General features: G+C 37.8%; 1 protein-coding gene across 2 annotated transcripts in view; it reads left to right on the forward strand.

Moving 5' to 3' along the window:
• Window positions 1–4,872, forward strand: part of LOC106881850 (uncharacterized) — a 517,233-nt gene that overhangs the window by 378,423 nt on the left and 133,938 nt on the right. The gene's annotated exons all lie outside the window — the stretch shown is intronic.

Here is a 4,872-nt window from a genome sequence, read left to right on the forward strand (position 1 = left end):
CTTATACCGGAAGAAATCCCTAATTACCTCCCCCTATCTAGAACTCTTCTTTTCAGACTGGAGCGAACACATGTTACGATGAAGTAGAGAAATTTGAAAAGACAACACGAAACCGGTTATTTCTCCAAATACAATGTTTATATACCCAAAAAATGTTATAACATTTTTCTGACATAATTTAGATATATACTTTAACCATGTAACACAAGCCTTCTGTAGTTTTTTCACTCTTATTATCTTTTATACATCCAACCACGTGCTTTCACATACCAACTTTCTCACACACACACACACACACACATATATATATATATATATGTACATTTTTTACAGAAGCATACATAAATATGTATTTATTTGAATGCAAGTACGTATATGTATGTATATATATATATAAATTTGTTTTTCCAATTTAAATATAGCATAAAACCTTTATAAGAATTCATCAAGTAGTTAGCCTGAAAAAACTCATAAGGGAAAAATGTTATTAATTATACCCTATGAATATATTTATTTATATTAAGGGCATTACTATGCATAGAATCCACAGGCTAGGAGGGATTCTTAGAGAGAAAAAAACTACCATAATAAAAACATTTTACTGAACGCGAGGGAATGCAACTCTCGGAGCGAGCATCCTAAAATCAGAGTCAGCGGTATATTATATGATTTCGTAATCAGTCCACAAATGCACTCTTTACTCGCAGTACACGTATAGTCAAGACATATAAAAATAAACAAAAATCAACATGCCAGACGAACACCACATGTATCCAGCATAGTACATAGAAACTGTTTATATCAATATATCTATGTAAGAGGCGGGCTTTTTGAATTGCATCTCGGTACACGTGTTTGTTCAGAATAAAATTCAGCACTGAATATATTCTGGTTAAATTTCCAATTTAAATATAGGATAAACTCTTTATAATAATTTATCAAGTAGTTAGCGTAAATAAGACCTCATAATGGAAAAAATTATTAATTATTTCCTCTAAATATATATATTTATACTCAGGGCATTACTATACATAGTTGCCTCACACTAGGAGGGACTCTTAAAGTCTGATTTTACGAGGCTCGCTTCGAGAGATGCATTCCCTCGCGTTCGGTAAAATGTGTTTATTATGGTAGTTTTGACTTTAACAGTCCCTCCTAGCGTGAGGCATCTACGTATAGTAATGCCCTTAATATAAATAAATAAATGTATATATATATATTTATTATTGAGATCCTACTTCTGATATGCGGCATTTGGTAAATAATGGTGTTTGATGTCGCTACCCTCATTTGCAACTCTTGCCGCGAGGTAGGTTCATCTGGGACTCCCGACAGGAAGAGGTCCAGTTTTGAAATGAAAACACCTATGTCCACTTTTTGCAGATCCCACTGGTTCTTTGGGAGAATAATCTAAAGCTGTTGGCCCCTCAACCCTAGGCTGTTGCAATAACTGGCCTGGAAGCGCGATGGCATTGCTCAGATCTTTGGCACAGTGCAGTGTCGATCCGTTCTGACACTGGCGTAGCTTTCAATGTCAAAATTTGGCACCATTCCTTCCAGGATCTTCCAGATGTGTATTACTGTACACTTCTCCCACCTTCGCTCCAGAGAGTAGATTTTTAGCCGTTTCAGCCTTTCCCAGTAGCTGAGCTGTTGCAACGAGACGATCTTCTTTGTGAAGCTTCGCTGGATTGCTTCAAGGTCCGCTGTTAATTTTACACTGTTGGGTGACCATATTTGGGAGCAGTAGTCCAGGCAGCTGAAGAAGAATGTCTTTCAGAGGACCATCATGGTTTTTTCTCTCTGGTCCTGAACATTCCCAGAATCCTTCCAGGCATTCGTCTGCACTGTGTAGCCATCCTGGTAATGTGCTCTTGGTAAAAAGGTACCATCAGTCAAGTCGATACCCAGGTCCCTCATTGACTTGAGCTCTGGGAATGTAATCGCCTGTGGATCAGTGTACCCTGTAAGTTTCATATTCAGTTTTGGGTGCTAGTAGTGCAGGGCTTGGAATTTTTCAGCATTAAAGGGCAGATTATTGTCCTCAGCTATGTACAAATTGAGTCCAACTCCTGCTGCAGGCGTGCAACATCGCTGGGGTTCTGTATTTTCTGCGAGACTTTTGTATCGTCTGTGTAGCTACCAAGGGTGGCTATCCCGGCATATCTGAGAGGCATATCTGAGAAGCAGTGGTCCCAAATAGTACCCTGTGGAACACCGCTCACTATTTTCTTTTCTTTCAGGTGGCTCTATTGGCCACTACTGCCTGACTTCTATCGCTCAGAAAGTCATGTAACCACTCTCCAAGTTTCCCAGCTGTTCCAAGATCACGCAGTTTCTGGCATATCCTACCACTTTATCAAAAGCGTCTGCAAAGACAAAGCATATTACGTTCACATTTGAGTTGTTGAGAAACTGCCTCAACACCCCTTCATAGTGCTGTAAGAGCTGGGCCAGGCAGCTCCTTTCTGGTTGAATGCTACGCTAGGTATCATTCAGGAAAGTTTTTCTTCAAGGAATGCGATTAGTTTTCCTCTAACTATCCATTCCATGTTTTGCTGATGTGTGATGTTAGAGATATAGTCCGATAGTTTTTGGCATTTGCACTGTTTCCTCCGTTATGAATTCAGAATAATATTCCTTCCTTCAGCTTCCTTGGAAGCCTGCCATTTTAAAGAAAGCTCTGGAGAGAATCTGTAGAGGATCACTGGGAAACCATCGGGACCAGCATTTGAGTTTGCTTTCACCTCATCTATGGCTAGTGGTATATCTTCTTCACTAATGTCGATGTAATCTATCGTAACTGCCTCGCTGGTTATAGGTGAAGCGGTAAAGAAATCCACTGGTTCGTTCACTTGTCTGTGTTTCAACGGGGTGGTAAAGACAATTTTGAAGTGGTCATTCAGTACTTCACTATTCTTTTACTTGTTTCATTCATGTGGGTGTGGCCATGATAGGAGCACCACCTTAATATATATGTGTCTGTGTTTGTGTGTATATGCATACATATATACAGGTCACGTTGGGACAAGTATAACTCATTCGTGTGTGTGTGTGTGTGTGTGTGTGTGTGTGTGTGTGTGTGTGTGTGTGTGTGTGTGTGTGTGTGTGTGTGTGTGTGTGTGTGTGTGTGTGTGTGTGAATGAGCCTTTCTTATCCCAACGTGTCGGGGCACCAAGAAGATATCAGAACATTTTAGATCCGGTATTTAGTAACCTCACTAACACAATAAACAATATTTCAGTGGAAAAAAACAACCTTCTTTCAGATCATTACATTGTTTTCTGTAACCTGAGTTCCACCAGTCAAAATCTAACCCATATGACCTTTCTCCAGCCCTCCTATTTGATGCCATGTACCTCTATGATGCCGACTAAGACGCAATCATAAACGATCTTTCACATGTTGACTGGTCTTTCACACATTCACACACCTCCTCAAGCATAAAAATAATAGTTTCAGATTTTGTAGACACTGTGACACGCATATGTGCTAATCACATCCCACCAAGACTTGTGAAGTAAACTAGTGCAGAATTCCCAAACAATAACCCTCTCCTCGAGTGGGCTATGTATACCTTCTTGATTTGAACGACTTTGCCATGTGGTGCTATTAAGTTAGACATGGCCTGGGCCAGTACCGGCCGAAACCTATCAAAGTATCAAAGTGTGTGTGTGTGTGTGTGTGTGTGTGTGTGTGTGTATGTATGTGTGCGTGTGTGTAGTCTCATATTCCGTTTGTTTCCTTCAGTGATTACTGAAACACAGCCAATAATGCCATTGCAACAATACTGGCTTCTTTGTTTCGCTGTATAATAACATACGTTGAAAACATTTGTGGCAGCATGATTTAGAGCGAAGTATGCCTGAAGAATTGTGATTTTTGTATCACTTTTCACGTGGAGATTGAATGGTATTTAATATCTTCATAAACTTGAGTTATATTACATTTTAACCTTCAAACACGTCATTCTATAAGTAAATTGCAATAATTTTCGAAACAGCAATATTTTCTGAATGACCAATATTTATTTATTCGCGAAAGCACTGCTATAAAATATGTAAGCGCATATGATTAATCCACTGTGTAATACTCATTGATAGTTCTCAATTGCTAGTATTTCGACGATGCTCTCAGAAAAGAATATATCAACATTTCATCTACTTCCTTTACATTTTCTGAAGTATGCTTTCAAATAATGTCTCTTATAATTGTGTTACGATGTCGCAAATGACATAATCTTAGTGCCATTAATAAGATTTAAATGTCGCCCGCATCATATTTCTCATTCTTACGACATCGAAAACACATCAGACTGTATGTACTTGAAGATAAGTGCAATATAAGTTGTCTATAAGTAAGTATGATATTTAGATTTACTTTCCTTTTTATAGCAAACGTAAAGATAATAAACTTACAAAGGTAGTTTTAAAATCATACGCTCAAATTTACTTTCATGTCATGCAGCCCCATATGCTCTTTAAATATGTAGATATATATTACAAAATATTTAAAAATGCATTATGGAAGATTCTAGAGAACCATTCAAAACGCACATTCATAATTGCACAATTTTTATTTCTTCATATTATTATACTGCATAGATTGTCACAAGATTTAGCCAAATATGTATTTGTATATGCAAGCTATGATGTAGAAAATCGGCGAAATGCTTGCAGGAATTCTAACAAACAATAGTGTAAAGAAAATAAAAATAAACGATTCCATTGGTATACGCGTGGCTTAGATACTTATTCTATGAATTCATCTCGAATTACAAGACTCTACGCTTTCCGTTGTAAGCGCTTTTTTTGCACCCTAATGCATGTATATATATATACATAAATACAAACATATTTACACACGCGCGCG

The sequence above is a fragment of the Octopus bimaculoides genome, chromosome 1 (genome assembly GCF_001194135.2).
Source record: "Octopus bimaculoides isolate UCB-OBI-ISO-001 chromosome 1, ASM119413v2, whole genome shotgun sequence".
In the NCBI taxonomy this organism is placed as follows: Eukaryota; Metazoa; Mollusca; class Cephalopoda; order Octopoda; family Octopodidae; genus Octopus; species Octopus bimaculoides.